The sequence below is a fragment of the Equus asinus genome, chromosome 12 (genome assembly GCF_041296235.1).
Source record: "Equus asinus isolate D_3611 breed Donkey chromosome 12, EquAss-T2T_v2, whole genome shotgun sequence".
Lineage (NCBI taxonomy): Eukaryota > Metazoa > Chordata > Mammalia > Perissodactyla > Equidae > Equus > Equus asinus.
In genome coordinates this window covers 67,990,241-68,011,765 of record NC_091801.1, presented here as the reverse complement: position 1 = coordinate 68,011,765, position 21,525 = coordinate 67,990,241, and positions in this window count along the sequence as shown.

Genomic DNA, 21,525 nt, shown 5'->3' with positions numbered 1-21,525 from the left:
AAGCAGGATGTGTCAGAATATTGGATTGGGAGTCATATTTGATTGTGGCGTGTTTTATGGCATTTCTGTGGCTTTCACCCATGGGTCTGAGTCCTGGAACCCTCCAGAATTAAGTTCCCTTGCCATATAAGAACCCACAGAGACTGGAAGGCAGATGCCATGACATCCCTGAGCCTTTTTTACTTGAGGGTGAACCACCCAAGTTTGTATCCCAGGACTTAGGCAGGCCCTCTTCATTTATCACAAGGTGGACCCATGAGATGGAGCAGGGCTGTGCACCTTCTGTTACTGGAGAAATACTGGGAAAATAGCAACGCGATCCTGCTTATTTCAGAGGACGGCACATTGCCAGTGTCGTCATGATCTAAGCTGTTTTCTGAGTAACACTGACTTCATAGATGATGTTGCAGTTGCCAACTGCTTCATTCGTAGGCCACTCTGTCTCTGGGGTCCCTTCCCCTTTTAAATTTTCAGCATTAACTTAGTAACAAGGCTTAACCCTTGGGAAAACGTTCTCTCTGCTTCGACTTTTCACTCTCCATGTCTTAAAAGACTGGGCTGAGAAAACGTGTGCTTCGTGGCAGTTTACTGGTTTGCCTTCCAGAGTGGCTCTGGAGATTTTAATTGGAATTGGGGGGAATGTCATGTCATGTCATGTCATTCCTTATGTGTATGGTTTACGCCCAGAATGCATTTCCATATGCTCCCCTTAGTCGCATGCCTCTGTTCCTTAGGGTGGAGTCCCGTTCTTAGCACACCTGGCTGTCGAACTTCATTGTGACAGGTACTTTATAAGTAAGTCTCCAAAGTATGGTTTCCCCGTCCAGCTATACCTGAGAATCACTTGGGGCTTTTAAAAAATGCACATTTCTTGCATCATTCCCACTCTGCTTATTTAAAGTTCCCAGTGATTCTGATACTCAGCAGGGTTTGGGAACCAATGTTTAAACGAACTTGTGAATTAGGTAGTAGTATCCCCATTTCCCAGGTAAGGAAACTTAAGACTCAGAGAGGTTAAGTGGCTTAAGATCAAGCAGCTAGAAAGTGCAAAGATAAGCTAGAACCTGACTCTGAGTTAAGACGTCTGCTGGGGCTTTGCAGTTGAGGAAGCCAAAGTTCAGAGTCTGGCATCGAGTGGCAAAAAGAGATTCTTTTCTTGCCAAGCTGAAGGCAAGCCAGAACGTTTGGAAACATTAGTGGAAGGTATAAATTAGCTGTCTATCATCCTAGGGGGAATTGCCTTGTGGCCTGGAAAGAAAGAAAAAATTTATATATATAAATATAAAATGTAACTAGTTCTCTATTGAGTAGCGCCTGGGCCGATGCAAATGGAACCTGAACTCTGTCTTCTGGCTGTGTTCTCTCTCTTGAGGCAGACAGCCTGGTCCGCTGTAGGGACTCATATTTGTCGAAGAGGGGAACACGAATTGTAATTAATTTGATAAACTGCTAGAATAGAAATAAGTAAAAAATTGTCTTGGACAGAGGGGTTACGTCTTGGAAGATCAATGGGAAATTCCAGGCTGAGCTGGGGAACGTGTGGACAATGGAGAACCATTGAAAGCTTTTCACATTTGTTCTTTAAAAAGTAACTGGCTGCAGCAGGGGGAGTGGGGAGAGGGCTGGGGGAGGAGAAACTGCAGACCAGATGACTGAGTTTGGAGTGGTTGCTGTGTGCAGGTGTAAGGCTAGGGTTGACCTAAGCATGGCGGTGGGATTGGGGGCTGGATGGGAGAGACCTCTGTGAGAGAAGTGCTGGGCCTTAATGAGGAAGAGGCAGGCTTATGAGTAGGGGTTTCCATTGGACGTCAGGACCCGAGATAAGTTTCCCATAGAAACACAGCTGGTTAAAATGCTATTTGTGGGTATTGTTGGTGCCACACATTGTAGATAATTGGGTGCTGGTGGACCAGCCTGAAAACATAGCCACTATTTGTAAGTGTATTTCTGTGGAAAAATACAGTATGAATGCTAAACCCATGAACTTGAAAATGAACTTTAGAACACGATCTCTTCCTAAACTGGGGACTGCTTTGCAGAAGGCCACAGTGAAAGAGAAACCATTCTCTTGATGCCTGTTGCCCACTCTGTCACCATCCTTCAGGTCCCTCCCAGCTTACACATCGTTTTGTCAAGGAGAGCTTATCTAGATTTGTAGCCGAAGTAGAACATCTTCCCATGTGGTCCACTGGCACCCTGATCTCTGCTTTGTGGCACTCCTCCACCCATAACCATTTGCTTAACGTCTCTCTCCTGTGCTCTGTTGGCATCATGAAGATAGTGACTGCCTCTTACTCACAGCTGTATTCCCAGTACGTTGCACTGTGCTTGCCACATACACGTACTTATGTGTTTGTTGCACTGGACTGAAATTTGGACCAGGTAATGGGTTGGGTAGGAATTTGGTCTGTTTAGGGAGAGAGCTAATGGCTTGGTCTCCTAGGAGCCTTATGGGATTTTTCGTTTATATGGGGTCATCATCGTCCCCTTAAAAAGGATGTTAGGAGAGGCTGCAGATATCAGGAAGAATGGATTCAAAATTAAGATACTTGGGGAACAAAGCAGTTTCCATCTACAATGCATAATATCTGCTGATGGGTGTGAGGACTTGGGGTGACTGGCAACAGGAGACTGGTATAGACTGAAGGCAGGCAAGAACATTTGGGAAGATTAATTGAAGGAAGAAATTTAGCTTTCTCGCCCCTGCGGAATTCCCCCGTGGCCCGTATAAATGCATATGCATTTAGAAGGAAGGAGAAACCCCTGCCATGTCATCGGGGCCAGAGAGACCCACAGGGAATGTGGAACTGAATTTAGGCACAAGGCTCAAGGATCACTTAGGAAGTGTTTACTAAGCCCGTTTGTCATTTCAAGCCTTACCTGATCCGGGTGAATTTGATCCCTTTCTCTTCTCTGTCAGTGTGTTGGCCTTTCCCTGAGGGCTGGTGCTGATACAGTGCATGTCCTTGTTAATTAAAGGTAACCGCTGTTAACTCAAGGGAGACTTCGGCTTCTGATTGAGGCTGTCCTGGTAGGGAAGGAGTAAACCTGGCTTTTAGGCTGTAAGATGCAGCTGTCCTCACAGCTAGGCCCTCGTCACCTGGAGGTGCCCGCTCCTCCTACTGGAGAGGAGGGATTGGCACTTCTCGTGATCACTTCCGTCAGTTAGGGTTCTTTGCTTGCAGGCACCCGAAAAGGACTCTGGCTAACTTCAGCAAAAGGGACTTTATTAAAAGGACATAGAACATCTCCCAGATTCCAAGGGCCTGCTGAGAAGTCTGACATGGAGGGGGTCCCGGGGATCCAGGAGCAGGAACTGACCTTACCACATCTGCTGGATTAAGTCAGCTCCACCTTCTCTTCTCGTCTCACATCTCTCCCTTTAGGACTGAACTCCCAGGCCTTATTGTTGCTAGGAATTCATGGGAAAACATTTGACTGACAGTCCCATTTAGACCACCTGTAACTGGGGAGAGTTAATTTTCCAAAAGCAAAGCAAAGTGCTGTTGCTTCATAAGAAGGGGAAAGAAGATGCTGGATGCCATAAAGCCCCAGCTGGCCCCCCAGGTGCATGTAAATGACCTGTATAGCCTCCTGGAGGAGCCTCTGGCTTTGCCTCATTCCAACCCGGCAACAGGACACTATTTCTTCCCATCTCTTCCCTCAAGCTCATCTACAGAGCATTATTAGCCAGCGGTGTAGATTTTGCTGAAGATTTTGCGGGGAGAGCGTAGGAAGGTTGACGTTGAACATCACAGGGAGAGTGACCCCCTACACTTCTTGAGAGCGGGGACTGTGTCTGCCCACCGTCACATCCCCAGTACCTAGCACAAAGCTTGGCATGCATAGTCTTCTTGAGATAAATATTTGTTGAAGGAATAATCCATTTCATAACCTAAATTCTCTTTAGCTATCAACTGGCTCCTTGCATTTCTCTCCATCCTTTCCTCATGTGGCTTTTCCAGTCCCCTCTAATGTCTTGGTCAATTTAACTCTGGCTCCAAACCTCTATACTCAGCAAAATAAAAGCCTTGCAGTTAATCAGACCTACCCACCTGAGAAAGGCTTGTCAAAGTTATTCACCAGATACAAAGCAAGACTCTAGGTCAGTGAAGCAGAGGAATTCTGCCGCTAAAAGTATAAGATTATTTCATTATGTACATACTCCCCAAGATTCTGATATGTCCTCTCTAGTGGGTTGAATAGAGGCCCCCAAAATATAGGTCCATGTCCTAATTCCTAGAACCTGTGAATTTGGCCTTATTTGAAAAAAGGGTCTTTGCAGATGTGATTAAGTTAGGGATCTTGAGATAAGATCATCCTGGCTTATCCAGGTAGTCCCTGAATCCAAGGACAAGTGTCCTGTAGGAGGCACATGGGGGCTGTGTAACAGACAGGAGAGTAGAAGACAGATGCACGCAAGAGAAGCTGATGTGAAGACAGAGGCCAAGACTGGAGCGATGTGACCACAAGCCAAGGAATTGCCTGACGCCACCAGAAGCTGGAAGAGGCAAGGAGCAGAGTCGCCCCAGAGATTTGGAGGAAGTGTGGTCCTGCCGACACCTTGATTTTGGACTTCTGGCCTCCAGAACTGGGAAAGAACAACTTCGATTGTTTTATGCCATCAAGTTTGTGGGGATTTGTTACTGCAGGCACAGTAAGTTAGTCACCCCTAAAGTACAGTAATAACCCCCCAACTCTCTTCTCTCACTTCCTTAAATGCAGTGTGCCCCTGTCAGCCTCTCACCCCTGGAACACGCAGCTCTGTCTCTGGCCCGGCAAGGGGAATTGGCAGTTATATTTCCTCCCCGCACGTGAGCCAGTCAAGCTCTGCCCAAGACCGAACAATTGAGCACTACAGTCCCACCAGCTAAGGCAACCTGGATGCATCTCTTCTTTGCTAGTGAAATTAGCTTTAACTAATTTGGAAGCTGACCACAGGCTTCTCTCTGCATCCCAGAATCTGTCTACTTTGGTCATAGACCACTATCATTGGCGAAACATCACAAAAATGGAAATTTGGATTTCTGATAATAAGCTCAGAGATGCTTTAGGCTAGGGGGTATCTAAAAGGTTATCTAAATCAGAGATTTTCAAATGATTTTTAGACATGGAACTCTGCTTTAATGAAATCTCAAATCTTCATGTAAAAAACAAAAGTGAAGCCGGTCTAAATTGGGACAGAAGAGAGGGGTCACAGTTAGTGCTGCCTCAGGTCCACCCCCCATTTCAGTCCCCTTTTGCCCTCATTTTTTAACAAATCCCTTGAAATTTCCCTGACTTCTATGGTTAAAAGTGATTTTTTCTAAGTTTGCCTCATTTCCGGTCATTGCTATAGAAAACAGCTCCTCTCCTAGTCTTTGTTTGTTTTTTAGGGAACCAATAAATTCCTCTCCCCTTTTCCTCTTCAGTTTGGAACCAGCTGAGAGAGAATCTCAATCGTTAGTTAGAGATAAAAATGACGGCTTCCTGACTGAGAAAAGCTGGATTGGAAGATATGGCATGTAAGATACGGGGGTAGTCATGTGGATGTCCTAAAATGGAACCCCAGAATTGGAAAGACTCCCCTGGGCACTGGCACAGCCAGGCAAGGACAGGACAGTCTACTGCCACAAGCTTGCCACGGGGAAGAGCAGAGAAGGTGGCGCTCTGAGGCCTGGCTGGCTTCACAAGGGCTAACCTCAGTTCCTTCATCTACTCACCATCATGCAAGTCTTCCCTTTGGGAGAAAAAGTAAAGAGTTTCTTGTTTACCTTTCCTTCCTGGGAAGTTCCCTCTCCTCTATGGAACTACAAGGAGTGGGGAATAAGTACTTCTCCCTACGAGTGTTCACTTCCGTTCTCATTTACAAGACAGAGAAGGTTCCACGTGGAGACCCAGCACCCAAATGGCGTCTTTCAGGGAGGCGTACTATATATTGATCAATAGTTGGGTTAGGCTAATCGCTGAAACAAACACTCTGCAAATCCCCATTGCATATCACAACAGAGGTATATTTCTTGTTCAAATCACGGTCCCATGTGCGTAGGCAAGGGAGACGGTGGGGTGAGGAGGGGGAGTGGAGAATAAGGAGGGGCTCTGCTCCGCGCAGTTATTCAGGGACTCTGTCTCTTTCGGTTTAGTGCAGGGACTTTAGACTTTTTTTTTTTTAATTGAGTTAATGATAGGTTACAATCTTGTGAAATTTCAGTTGTACATTAATGTTTGTCAGTCATGTTGTAGGTGCACCACTTTGTGCCCACCCCCCCACCCCACCTTTCCCCTGGTATCCACTAAACTGTTCTTAGTCCATAATTTTAAATTCCTCATATGAGTGGAGTCATACACAGATTATCCTTCTCTCGCTGGTTTATTTCACTTAGCATAATTCCCTCAAGGTCCATCCATGTTATTGCAAATGGAATGATTTTGTTCTGTTTTACAGCTGAGTAGTATTCCATTGTATATATGTACCACATCTTCTTTATCCATTCGTCTGTTGGTGGACACTTAGGTTGCTTCCATGTCTTGGCTATTGTAAATAATGCTGCAATAAACATTGGGGTGCATAGGAATTTTGGGACTGCTGACTTCAAGCTCTTTGGATAAATACCCAGTAGTGGGATGGCTGGATCGTATGGTAGTTCTATTTTTAATTTTTTGAGGAATCTCCATACTGTTTTTCATAGTGGCTGCACCAGTTTGCATTCCCACCAGCAGTGTATGAGGGTACTTTAGACTTTTTTTGTGTTCCATGGCAAGAACCATCAGCAGCTCCATGATCTCCCAGGACCTCAGAGTCCTCCACAGAATCCTTTGCAGGTGGTGAACAGATTGAGAAAGAGCACGTGGAGGATGGTGCAGGAGATTCCAGGGGCCAGGCCCAAAGTAGCCTTTCCTGCCCACATTCTCTTGGCCAGCGCTCAGTCACATGGTGCCAACTAACCACAAGGGAATCTCGCAAACATAATCTTCCTGAGTGCATAGGAGGAACGTTAAATGAAGTGTAGGGAACACAAAGCTTTGTCTTAGCACAGTGTCACATTCACATAAACACAAGCCAGCCAATCGAAGCAATTGTACGGTAATGAAGATCTTTACTTTGAGAAATCCAAAGGACAAATCCACTACAGGGCTGCTGCTTTTTGAAAAAGATAAATTTTATTGTATATCGTACATTCAGACAACTGCACACATCCTTAGGGCACAGCTGGGTGAGTGTTTCCAAACCAAGCGCAATTGTATAACTAGCATGCCGATCAGAATACGACATCACCAGCCCCCAGAAGCCCTCTTGAACCCTCTGCCAGTCACCAACCCCCCGCCCTCCCCGCCCCGAGTGAACCACTCTTCTGGCTTGTAACCACGTGGATTAGTTTTTGCTTGGTTTTGAATATTCTATGAATGGAATCATACTGTATGTATCCTTTTGCTTCTGGCTTCTTCCATCTAACACTACATTTGTGAGAGTCATTCATGGCGTTGTGATAATTGTAGGGCTTTCCTTCTTGTTGCTGTAGAGTATTGCACTGTGCGAACACACCAGGATTCATTTATCCGTTCTACTATTGATGGGCATTCCGGTGGCTTCAAGATACAATGAACAGCGCTGCTGCGAACATTCTAGTGCACATCTTTTGGTGAACATATGGACACGTATCTGTTGGGTAGGCACCTACTATACCTAATTCCTAGAAGTGAGAATTGCCGGGTCAGAGGCTGTGCATGTTCAGTTGTCATAGAAACTGCCAGTTTTCCAAAGTGAGTGAACCAATTTACACTCCCCCGGTGGTGTGCCACTTAGGAGGGTGTCAACACTTGGTTGTCTTTTTTGTCCCAGGGCTTCTTAAAATCCTCATTCTGCTTGTTCCATTTTGTCCCTCACACCTGAGGCTGACACTCCTGACTCCCCACCTCCAAGAAAACTCCCCATACCCAAAGTTTTGAATCTCAAATTTTCTCCCCCCTTTCCTTTTACTTCCTCCTCTCGAGTTTGGTCCCTTTCAGCCCAATCTCCTGATTCTGCATCCCCAAAATGTGGGAACGGGCCTGGCCAGAAGAGAGAGCTCTTCAGGAGGAAGTGGAGGTGATGGAGGGGAGGGAGCTGGAGGAGCAGCTGAATGTGTGAAGATAAAATTTCCTTTAGAAATAGTGGAGGGGGGAACACTCACTCATCAATAATTTTGTAGCTGTCACACAGAGAAAGGGAATTAAAGAAAACCCTTAAAAATCATTAAGATGAAGTATCTGGAGGAGTGCGAGGTCTTATTAATATTCACATCCACATGGTGTGTGATCGGAGGGGAGAGTCAGGCGCTTGAGTGAGGAAGCGGCTCCCCTAAGATTCTCCCTCCCCGCCCCTGGTGGAATGGGAGTGGCCGGGTGAGGCGGGGGCATGGGGAAGGAGGGCCTGCTGAAGAGGGTGTTGAGCAAAGGCGACTGGAACCCAGAAATGACCCCTGTGCTCAGTCTGCAGTGCTCTTGCCAAAAGGTCACTGGACACAGCTCTAACTCCCTCTCAATATGCCCCTTGGGCGGCCCTGAGGCATGAGACGAAGTGGAGTGTTCCCGGCTTTCTGGAGAAATGCATAATCATTAATCAGCATTACCGGGCCCACTCAGACTAAGTGGCCTCTTGTGATTGGGAACGGGCCCTTGAAAAATAAAAACGCAGTCTTTTAGCATTTTGAGCGTGTGCATTTGACAATGGCTTTCTTGATAGCAGTGGGGGGTGGGGAGGGGAGCCTGCTTTGCAGGGCCCTTTGGGGGTGTGTGCGTGTGTGTGTGTGTGTGTGTGTGTGGGCGCGCATGTACATGTTAGAGGGTGCAGGCCTGGCTTCAAGGCCTGAGGAACAAAGACGATTAGGGCAGTTATGGGTCAGGCCTTAGCGGCAGGAGAGAGACACTCTCCAGTCCATGGGGTACCTTTCTCTGGGCAGGAAGTGGAACCCCCAGGGGTGCGGAGGGCAGCTGGGGGCGGGGTTCCCTCCGGGCTTCTGAGTCACATGTTCATGACACACCCGAATGCCTGAGCTAGAGGGAAATAATCCAGCTCCCACTTCGGAAGGCTGTGGTGAGAATCAAATCAGGTGGGACATGTAAATCATTTCGCTGTCCCCAGAAATGTTAGTTCCCCTTCCCTTCCCAACCATGAAGTCATTTCATCCTCACAATTACCCTCTGAGGACGTCACCGTCCCCATGCTGCAAGCAAGGACACTGGGGCTCAGAGGGAGCCAGCGACTCCCCCCATCTGTTAGAGGCGGAAGGCAAACCCCTGCCTTCTGTCTCTACGCAGTGTGGACTGGGAGGTCGGGCAGACCTGGGCAAAGCGGACACTGCCCTTACCAGCCCTGTGACCTGGAGCCAGTTCGTAAACCCCTGTGAGCCTCAGTTTCCTCAGCCTTATAAAGAGAAGGAGGAGACCCACCTCATCAGATTATCGTGAGGACTCAGGCAGCTAATGTTTGGGAAGCCTTTGGTGCAAAGTCTGTCCACAGCAAATACTAGTTTGCCTGCCTCCTTCCTCTTTCCTCCAGATCAGTCATCAATTTGACCCTTGCACCAGCCCCATGAGGTTGGGGTGGTGTTACAGATGAGGAAACTGAGGCTCAGAGAAGTGATGACTCAGTCACTCTGCCATGTCCTGCTGTAGTGGAGCAGCAGTGGGGTTCCTTAGTACCCTCCTGCCACCAAGGTGGTGTTAATTACAGGGGATGCTGTGGGACCAGAGGGTCATGCTAAATTCCGCCATTGGAAATGATTCCACTTGCTTTAAAGCCAGTTTGGGGAAACGTTTTTCAAAAAAAAAAATCACTTTTTTTCCCCATAAAAATCTGAGTTGGCCCCAGTTCTGCTTCCTCTCTTTGACTATTTACCACTGCAATTCACATAAAGGACATGTGTAAGGATGCTGTTAGCAGTGTTATTTATAATTAGCCTAAACTAGAAGCAACCCAATGTTCATTGACAATAGATGGGTCAATTGTGGTTTACTCCTACTGTGGAATACTATACAGCCAGGACCGTGATCAAAGCACTGCCATAGATAGCAGCATCAGCAAATCTCAGAAACATAATGTTGAATGACAGAAGCCAAATGCAAAATAATATCTACCGTATGATTCCATTTATATAAAATTCAAGAATAGGCAAAATGAATCTGTTGTATTAGAAGTCACGTTGGTGATTACATTTAGAGAGGGGGCAGTTACCAGAAGGGGCCACTGAGGGCGCACCTGGGGGTATTGGTAATATCCTCCTTATTGATATAAGTGATGGCTCACTTTATAAAAATGTATTGAGCCATATACTCATGATTTGTGTACTTTTTGTAAGAACATTATACTTTAGTTTTAACGTTTATTTTAAAAGATTATTGGGTAACTAAGAAGATCAAGCATAAAGCCATTTACATGACTTGGAAGGCTGGAGAATTAGGCTTGAGTCTGAGCTCCTGGAATAGCTCAGCAGAATATCATTCAGCTGCAGAATTGATCTGATGAGTAAACTGCCACCACCAAGCACTGGACAGAACAGTTGCAGCCCCGTGTCCCCTTCTCCCCAGGAACTTGGTCCAACTGCAGTGGGAAAGGCTTCCCCAGCCCCAACGCCCCTTCTCCAGCCAGCTCCACCTTGTACCACTGCTGCCTCCCAGAACACGGATGCTCATGGTGCTTCTTCCCTCCCATCGCTCGCTTCTGTTCCCATAGCTCCTGCTGCCATGCTTGATTTGTGGAGCAAATGCTCGTTCCCAGCTGCAAGGCACTCCTCAAATGTGAGAAGACTGCCAAGAGGTGTGGGACAGCCAGAAAACACAGCAAATGTCCACTGTGCTTATGGCCTTAACCAGGGCCTTTTGGGGGCATCTCCTCCTCCTCTAGCGGTCCTAACCATGTACGGATGCTGTCTGTTGGTGTTCAGCTCGATACCTGTCCTTTTATCTTTTTCCTGTGCTATTAAGTCTGAGAAACTACATTTCCCAGACTCTCTTACCAGCTGGGTTCCAGTTAAGTGTGCAAATGAAAGGCACCTGTGTGAGATCAGAAGGCGGGAACAAGGTAGAAGTCCTTCGCTCCTTCTCTGGTAGCAGCACCAGGGGGGCCTGGGCTCATGGGCTCTGGGTAACACCTCTTTCCTCCAGCTCTCCCAACACTTGTCACGAATTCTCTGTAACCACCCCCACCTGTTTCCCTGATGGACATGGACCTGTGACCACGGGCGCCCTAAGAGCCACGGGGCGGGGGTTTAGACATGTGTATGTGTGAGGGCTGGAGGAGAATCACGCCTTTCAAACCACACTAAGGAGGAGAAGGATCAGGCAGTCCCCAAGGGTGCCTCGTGGAGTGGTTAACATGTCACTGTAGCGGCCCAGCAGTGACTGCTCGCCTGGATCTCAGGCTGGCAGCATCCCCCCGGGCGATGCTAGAGGCACAGCACATGTGACGGAGGAGCAAAGGAGCTGGCGTACAGTGCCGAACAGGACAGACAGACCTGGAGGCCGCTCCTCTCTCTGCCACCTCCCAGTGTGCAGCTCAGGCAAACTCACCTAACCTCTGGGGACCTCAGGTTCCCCATCTGTAAAGTGGGGATTAAAATCTGCCCCTGGGGGTGGTGGGGAAGCTATGCAGAAAGGTGCATGTGAAAGCCCTTTGCAAATAGAAGGGAGGGTTTTTTCATGCACAGGGAGCATTCTCGGCCCCAAAGAAGGACCCTTCAGCTGAGGAGCAGTGTTACATTTCTCATCCTACTGATTGGAGGCAGTCCCTCAGCGGCTCCCATGAGAGGGCGAACACTCATGTATTCACTTTACCTGGCACATTCATGCAGGCCTGGTGCGGTGCTGAGTGCCGGGGATACAAAGATGAACAAGATTTGGTCTCTGTCCCCGAAGGGAGACAGGGTCACATAATCCAGCAGTTACAATCCAATGTGAGAGGTACACCGAAGCCTGAGGAGAGGATGCAATGGGAGCTAAGCAGAGGCAGCTCCCCTGGACCTGGGGGTGGAATCGCAGGAAACTTCTAGAAGTGAGGATTTCGAACCTGAGACCTGAAAGAGGAGCAAGAGATAAGCAGATAAAGGAGCAGGGCTAGGGAGAGGGGCTCAGGTAGAGGGGGCAGTGTGAGCAAGGGTCTGGGGACAAGAGAAATGGAGTGCTGGGGAGCAGGAGGTGAGGGTGGGGGAGGGTTAGGGAGCTATGGGGCCAGAGGGTAAGTCAACTGGGTCCTGCTAAGGGGTTGGGATTACCCTGAGCAGTGCGGAGGGCACATTCTCTGCCCCAGGAGAGACACAGCTGGCCCAGGCCCAGCTCCAGGCTGATTTATAAGCTCCAAGCCCCAAGACAGGCCGCATCACCTGCTCTGAAATCCGAGGGACGTAAGGCTCTGGGGCAAATGCTCTCTGTGCCTTTGTCCAGTGTTAACTTGAGCCGAGACGGGAGGCTGCCTCTGGGACCCTGTGGGCCCTGGCTCCAGCCCTGTGCTCCACAGTGAGCAGGAGAAAAGTCGAGGAATGGAAGCTGCTCCTGCCAGGACCTTCTCCACCCTCTTCTCAACTCCAGTCCTGCCCCTTGTCAGCATCTGATGCCCTCTCTCTTCTCTCTTTGGCAAGACAGGCAGGAGTGACCACTGTGATTTTCTGCTGCCCTCCAGACAGGTGATTTTCGTAAGGAGACCTGAACAGGCCCACACTGATGTTTCCATGGGAAAATGGAAGGCTGTTTTCCCATGGGAGGGTAAAAACGTCATCAGCAGTGTGAGGAGGGGCAGCTGGAAGTTAAGCAGAAGAGAAAGCAAGAAGAGAGAAAAAGCTACGCTTGTATCGGCTCGTTTCTACCAAGCCCTGTCTCCTCCCACCAATTTCTTCTTGTGGTTTATTCTGATTTGTCTCAGAGCTCAGCTTAGGTGGCACCTCCTCCAGGAAGCTGACCATGACCCTGTTTTGAATTGAGGCCCCTCCTCTGTTTCCCCAGTTCTCTCTGTATACATCCAGTTGTAGTTGTTGTTGACTGAGCTCTTTCAGTTCAGCAAAAGTGAACTGATCACCTCCTGTGTGCTGGACTGTGCTAGGTCCTGAAGTGGCCTACAGTCCGCTGAGGGCACAGACTAGTGGGATCCATTCAGGGCAGGGGCCAGTGTTTATTTAGTTTTGTTTCCCCAGCAATTATGGTGCTGAACACAAAGTACAGCGCTTGACTCCGTAAGTGAATATTGAATGAATGGTTTGGGCCTTGTGGGTGTATTTATCAATTTTCTAAGAAATACAAGAGCACTTTGGAAAGTCACTCATCAGTGAAGCCTGCGCCAACAGCACTTCTCCTAGGTGCCTTTCCCCAGTAATCTCCCTGCTTCCCTCCATAACAGTTCGGGTCCCAGGGCACGTGCCTGCATATTGCCCATAGGCGCAGGTAGAATACGGCATGGAACTGCATCCTGGAAAGGAGGAAGATGAGCAAGTGGCTTGCAGTAGACGGACCACCACTAGTCTAGGGAACCAGGATGCCTGAGACCAGAGGATTGGGGTCTGGGTTTGCAAAACTTACTGGGAGAAACATATTCCCACCTTATGGACAATGGCCAGATGGCAGCCACTCATATTATCCATCATCATAACAAGCATCACTTGCTGTGACAAAACAGTATTGTGTATATTAATACATTATCTTGTATAATAACCACCAGGTTTGTAGGGCAGATATTTCTGTCACTTTCAAACTGAATGGAATGTGGCCCACATTGCTTAGGGATTTGTTCAAGTCATGTAAATGGCTTTATGCTATTAAAAGGCAAAATTGGGAGTAGAATCCAGGCCTTTTGGCCCCAAGTTCCACCTCCCCCCCCGACTACACTATGCAATTATTATAGCCTCATATTAGTATGGCATTATCTTAGGAGGTAAGCATGGTAGGTATTACTGTCCTAAAGCTACAAGGAAGATAAATATCTTTTAAATCATTTATCTACCCATCCATCCAACTATCCAGCCAAACATCCATCCATTATGTACCCATCCATTCACCTATTCATCCATCCATCCATTCATCCATCCACCAACATCCAACCATCCATCCACCCAAATACCCATCCATGCATTGATCTACTCAAGTATCTATCTATATACTCATCTACCTACCCATATGTTAATTCACCCACCCTTCCATATATTCATAATCCGTTCATTCACCACTCAATTAATTAATAAACATGTATTGAGCACCTCTTATGTACTTATGGAGCTACGAAGATGCCTGGGATATGACTCTTGCCCTTGAGGAGCTCCGTGATAGTGGAGATAAGGTGGTAAATGCTGTAACAGTGGTCTGTGTGATGGGCTATGGGAAATCAAAGGAAGGAGCAATCATCTCCCTGCCATGGCAAGGCCAATAGCAAGATGTCAGTGCTTACAGTGTGTGTGTGCGTGCACATGTGTTGGGAGGGGGAGAATAAAGACGTAGGCAGACAAGTGCTTCAGGGATAAGAATCTTATCTAATTTATCTTAGTTTCCCGAGCATATAGTGCAGTGCTGAATACATAGTAGGTGTTCAATAAATGTCAGGGAAGCTTGGTGTAATCTGCAGTGAGAGAGAAATGAAATGAGCGGATCAGGAATGACATCTACAGCTACCCACTGCCACCTTAAAGGACACTCGACTTCATTCCTCCTCCACCAAGCTTCGGTTTGAATTTGGACTGTTAATTTGAATTTGGAAGAAGATTTGTCCGTTATTCCTGGAGATCTGAAGGCTGATTGTACCTCCTGCTTGCTCGAACCTATGAAAGAGTTGGGCGCTCTGGTTTCTCATAGCTTATGTTGGGCAAAGTTTACAAGGGACAATTAACCTTTTGTAGCTCAGAAGCTTTAAGAATAAATGCATTCATGGCTCTACCAAAGACGACTTTGCTGCATGGTTAAAATAATGATGTGGATAGTTTAAAAAAAAGCTGGTTCTGGAGTCATAGTATTTCAGTTCTGGTCTTGGATGTGTAACTAACTAGAAGATGACCTGAGACAAATCAGTTCCTCATGCTGGGCTGCTCTTTTCTCATCTCTAAAACAAGGTGGGAATAGGTTCAATGAATTCCAACACCTTGCATTTTGGTATCTCTGAGCTGATGGCTTGTTTACTTGGATTCCTGGCCAGAATCCAGCTGGGTGCATTTGAGTTTTTGCTTTCTCAGGCTGGACCTCCTCTGGTGACACTGTTCCATCTTACCCTTGCAGGACCACTGCTTTCTGCTGTGTGTACTGCTGAGGGCGGTCAGCATCCTTGATGCCAAAACAGAAATGTTCATCTGAGGGGGTCTGCATCACCCAGAGTCCCTTGTCACTGGCTTCTGGTTGGGCTTGGCCACGGGAGGCAAAGGCAGGAGATTGGAGGGCTGTAGGAGAGAGAGAACCTGCCATTTCTTCTTCATTTTCTCTCCATTTGGTTGTGTTACCAGCAGTAGCTACAATTATGACTCCAGCTAAGTGGCCCCTTCTCCATGACCCAGCAATCACTGGGTTCTGGTAACATTCTTTCCTCCATTTGTTCCTTCAGCCCTAGAGGTGGTAATGACTTTCCACTGTGCCTGGTCTCTGGGTGGCTTGACACTCCTTGCTTGTTCCGTTAACTCTCTCTACACCATCTCCGAAGTTCCCGCAGTGAAGTCTCTTCTGCTGCGAGTAATGTTTCCTCTTAGTTGTCTCACTGTGCTCCGTACCAGTACCTCAAGTTTGTCAATCTAGTCACTGCTCACAGAACTCAATGATGCTGCCATTGTCTTCCCACTTTACACCCAAGGAAACCAAGGCTCAGAGAGGTTCGATGGCTTGCCCCGAACGACAGGATTTGGATCGCCTGGCTTCAAAGGCTATGTTCTTCCTCCTCACTTGTGCTAAGCATGTGTGAAGTTTTTCTCCTTCCTTGTCTCTAGGCAGAGTGGCTTCTAAATGCTTCCATTCTTCATATTCTTCCTTTCTGGCAACTTGGGACAGAATTTTACTGTATCTAGGCTCTAACTTTTTTTTCCTGAGGAAGAATCGCCCTGAGCTAATGTCCGTCCGTTGCCAATCCTCCTCTTTTTGCCTGAGGAAGATTAGCCCTGAGCTAACATCTGTGCCAATCCTCCTCTATTTTTTTTGTATGTGGGACACATCCACAGCATGGCTAGTGAGTGGAGCAGGTCCACACCTGGGATCCAAACCCGTGAACCCTGGGCTGCTGAAGCAGAGCATGCGAAACTTTAACCACTTGGCCACTGGGCCCTAGGCTCTAACTTTTATGTCTAGAAAATGTCAGTGTGCCTACCTGGCGTCTTAAGTCATCAGCGTGGGCAATAATTGGTGTGAGCTGTTAGTTTAATCTGGCTTTCATTCTCGGTCCACGGTCAGCTCAGGCAGGAAGGGAGGCAGCCCCTAAGGAGCTTTTATTCAGCTGTAGAGACAAGGCTGGAATAAGGAAGAGCAACAGGCAGTCTAACACCACTCTCTCTGGCTCTGGCCTTGAATCCTTCAGGTTTGGCGTTGCTCTTGGAAGCCAAAAGCCACTCTCCCATTTATCCTAAGGAAATAATCAGAGAAATGGGAGAAGAAAGATGAACAAAGATTGTAGTGGCAAAAAAATCGGAAACAGTCTGCATGCCCATCAGCAAGGGAGTGGTTAAATAAATCATGGTCTGACGCTGGAAATGCTCATTTAAAAATCTACTAAAACTGATCTGCATTTGTTGACATGGAAACAATGTCCAGAGCAAGTTGAGAAATGAAAAAAGCGGGTTATAAAACAGTGTACATGGTGGGATGCCATTTTCATAAAAAATAACCTTGGTCTGTTTTGCCATCTATCTCCACATCCAACCTGGCAATCCTACCCTCTCCAAACTTTAGGCCCCTTGACTCCTCACTGATTCCAAATACATCTGCAAGGACAATTTCCCCATCCCTATGGGGGAACTCCTATTCCTCCTTCAAGATGGTTCCAAATGCAAACTCGAGTCCCTTCTTCCAGTGCTTTGCCCTGGAGCGCTTTGCTCATGGCCGTGAAGGTTCCCATTGGGTTGGGATGAAGTTTCTCACCCAGCTTCCCGTCTTCCTCACTAGTGAGGCCACGGTTGGATTCAATCTGGGGGCTCCAGAGCTTGGCCCCTAGTACGTACTCTGTGTGTGCTTGTTGAATAAATGATTGAGTGAATGAACCAAGATAGGATGCTGGAGGAAAGGGTAAAAATGATTCAGTTTCTTTCACATTAATGCTTTGGCCTGGGTCCCGCTGATGCTGCACATGATGTCAGAGGCGGAAGAAACTGGCGCCAAGACTTCAAAATGCTAAAATGTAAAACATGCTTTCTAAGCCCCCATGGAACTGTTTATATTTTGAAAACATGTTTTTGAGTTCATCCTGATGCTAGCAAAGTAAACAAATAAATGCTAGGGGGAGAAGGGAAAGCTCTTCTTTTCAGTAGGATGCCAACTAATAAACATAGAAGCAGAGACAGAACTTGAAAATCACCATTTTGCAGCCATCAAAGTATTCATTGATTCAAGCAAGAATCGTCAGTGGATGCCAACACCATTGGGTGAAACGTTGGAGAACAGGGTAATTACACAGTCTCAAAGGATCTGCCACAGATTTCTGGTTGTTCACAGAGGGAGAAAGGTGGCTTTTTACAGTGGAGAAACCTGGCAGACACCACCTTCACCAGATGATCAACATCAATACCACCAATGGTGCAAACTGATTTCTGGTACCTCCTGACGTGTCGCACTGAGAAGGCCACAACACCTTATAGTATTCCTGCAGGAATCCTGTAGTTGTCAAGAATCAGATCACGAGGACACAATCAGACAAATGCAACAAAACAGTGAGCCTTATTCTGTAAAGATGTCAATGTTGTGAAAAGAGGAGAAAGGCTGAGAAACTTCCAGATGGAAAGAGGCAAAGAAGCATGACAAGTAACTGCAAAATGTGATTCGAGTTTGGATTTTGGAAACAAAAAGTTGGTATAAAGGTTAGTATTACATAATTGGCAAAATTGGAATATGAGCTGTATATAAGATCGTAGTATTGTGGCAATGATAATTTCCTGAATTTGATAATTGCGCTCTGGTTATGTAAGAAAACTGCTTTTTTGGAATTTCGTATTATGAAAACTTTCAAATGTACAGAAAAGTGGAGAGAATAGTATAATAAACATCTGTATATTCATTACCTAGATTTAACCTTGTTAATTTGCTATCCTTTGTTTTTGGAAATATTTTAAATACTCAAAAATAAATTACATATATCTCATGATACTTCACCTCTTCATTATGCATCTTTAAAAAATAAGGACATTTTCTTACATAACCCCAATACTATTAACATACCTAACAATTAATACTAATTTCCTAATATCATCTAATGTCCACGCATATTCAGATTTCCCCATTTGCCTCTAAAGGTCTCTTAGAGTTTGTCTGTTCAAACCAGGATCCAATTAAGACCATGTATCACACTTGGTTGTTACATAAGCAAAACCTTAAATTTATGTCCTAGATCCTTGCTTTCTTCATCTCCTTCCACTCAGTTCCCACCTTCCTCCCTTCCTTCCTTCTTGCCTCCCACAATATTGATCAAGAACCTTATGATGTGTTAGGCAGCGGGGATATGAAGACAAATAAGATCCTCCCCTCGGGGATCTCACAGCCTAATGAAGGAGGAACAGTCACATGAATTGATAATCATAAGACAGCACGTGAGAGCTCTGCAGAGACAGACGCTGGGTATTCCCCAACTCTTTGCAGCTTCCGTCGAATGATGAGAAGAAGAAAAAGAAAGAAAAATTGGTTTAGGGAGGCAGTTGGAATAAACAATTAAATAGAGCAAAATTTTACAGGTCATGATGAGGATTTCAAATTCCCTTAGTCTCCCGGTCCTTCAATCAGATGAGTAAACAGAATTTGATCACTGAAATCATTTGGTACCCAAGTTGTTTAGTCTCCATTTTTATTTCTCTTTACAGCTCCTTGAAAGACTCACCCAACCCACGCCTCGCATTCCCAGTCAGCCTTCCACGACCACAACATGAAGGCCAGACTCTTAGCAAGGAGGACTGTCTACTCCCCTGGCCTGGGAGTGGATGGAAGAATCCTCAGGGGTTATAACCTCGGGGCATATTCCCACTTATCAGCCCATTTAGAATGTGCATGTGCCCACATGCTGTTTCCAGGGTTGTAATGGGTCCTGAGCCACGGCAATCACTTGGTGAGGGGCTGGAGCCTTGTGGCAAAAAGGATGGGCTTTGGTCTCAGAGAAACCGGGGTTCAAATTCTGGCTCTGATACCTACTAGTTTCTGTGGCTATTTGGCAGATTCTTGAATCCAATCTTGAAGAAATCTTTCTGAAGTCTAAACTTTACTTCTCTGATGTGGAAAATTATGCAATTTCTCGATGCAGAGGATTAACATTTTCATGTGCTATGGAAGTCCTTCCTTCTTGGAGCCCTAGCCATTCTTACATAATATGCTAATGATCTGCCACACAAGGGAGTCAGAAGCACCATGTAAAACTTCTTCTGGAACACACATGGATTGAAAAATCCCTTATAGAGAAATTCATCCTGCTTAGGCCAATCCAGTCCTCAGCCTGGTTCCCATACTGGCGCCTGGAAGGTTTTTTCACCTCTGCAGGGCGGAGACGGTGCCTAGGAGACTGCGTCCAGGCACAGAGCGAGGGCAGATGTGTTTCCCGAGCAGCTGGTTAGATGACCCCACACAAAGGTTCTCTGTTTCTCTAACAAACGCTATTATGAATGTAGCTTGGCTGTGGAGAGACGCAGAGTGACACGTTCTGGATTTGGAGAAATATTCACTTTTTAGTTTTCCATGCTGCCTTTTACTGCTCTTTAATTAAACACTGTTTATGAGCACATATGCTTCTTCAAAGTTCTCCTGGGGAGCTTGCTGACAAGCTTTGCTCAAAAGCTTTCGAGCTATTATTTCCTTAGCTCACTGCTGTCCTGAAAAATCCCCCCCAAAGACTTTGGTTGAGGGTGAGGGTTGGGAGCTGGAGCCTGGAGACTTTTAGCAGCGGACGTTGGCTCAGGCGCCTATGATCACAGAGTCTCAGAGTTGGAATGAACAGTTGATGGTCTTCTGGTCTAACCCCCCTAATTTTTCAGATTAAGAAACTGAGGCTTAAAGAGGGGGAAGTGACTTGCCCGGGGTCCTACAATCCATTAGTGGTAAAGGAGGGACCAGAAGTCAGAGCCCCTGAATCCTGGGGTGGCCTTGCCATGGATGGTCCATGTGACTATGGAAAGTCACTTGTCCTCTGCTGCTTCACTGTGTTTCTGTCTATTGCAGGGCTCGCGGGAATCCCTACCAGACAGAGAACAGTATGAACAGATGTGAAGATGAGTATGGTCCATGGAAATGGGGAATGAGACTCATCCTATTAATAGCAGGATATGCTTTCAGATGGTTTTGCAGTTTCGTTTCACGTTTACTGAAACAACTTGGTCATGTAACCCTATTGAAGCTGTGGCCCACGTGGTCCAATCCTAGAACCAGTAGCATAGTCCAAATAGGCTGAAACACGATGAAAAGGGAATTTAGTTTTTTTTCTCATCTTTCTGAAAGACATTGAGCAGGCTCCACGTAGACCCCATGGCAGCGTGTGTGACATTCTCTTTGGACTCTTGCCCAGTCTTCTTATATCCCACGCTCTGTCTGAAGCTGTTCACTAACCAGAACATCAAAGACCTCTTTCCTTTTCCACCAGCCCCAGTGACTTCTATTTCCTGAGCTTATCTTTTCTCTCTCCATCCTTTATTATGTAGACTGATTTGACCTCTTTCCTAAGTCCTTCTACTTCTCCTTTGGCCCTTCTGCTGCTGTCATCCTTTGCTGACTCCAGACTCTGCACCAAAAATGTCTAGGACTTGCTCTCTCGGGGAGATGGGGGAGAAAGGGTTGGAGGTTCTCTTGGGCAGGTTGGGTGAAGGGAAGAAGTTTGTGAACATTAATCGATTTTATCCCATCAGTGGTATTTTCCCACAAACGATATTTTTTTCAAATATCCTACTGCCATCCCTAGTCTAATGAAATTTCTGACATTGCTAGTGCAGATTTATTCATACAAAACACAATTGAATGCATGCTCACTTTGTCCCCAGCCTGTCTTAGCATATAAAGATAACAAAGACCTGGACCCTGTCTGCAAAAAGACCACAGGCTCATATGGCAGACAAACACAGAGACAACTACAATCCTGTGTGTCCAGAATTATGATAAAAACACGCTCAAGGGGTTTTGGGAGCACAGAGGAAGAAGCACCCGACTTGGCTGGAAAGGGTCAGGAGAGGATTCTCAGAGGACAGGATAGTCATCTGGGGCTTGCGTGGGTCAGAGGAGTTTGCCAGGTGAAGAAGGAAGAAAAGGGAAGTCCAGGGAACAAGAACAGCAGGTGCAAACGCACCAGGTGAGAGAGAACCTGGAAAGAGAGGGGATGGGATACAGTAGATTGGAAGCTGGGAGATACAGGCAGAGGCTGGAGCCAAGTGGAGCTTGTCTGAGGACTCAGGA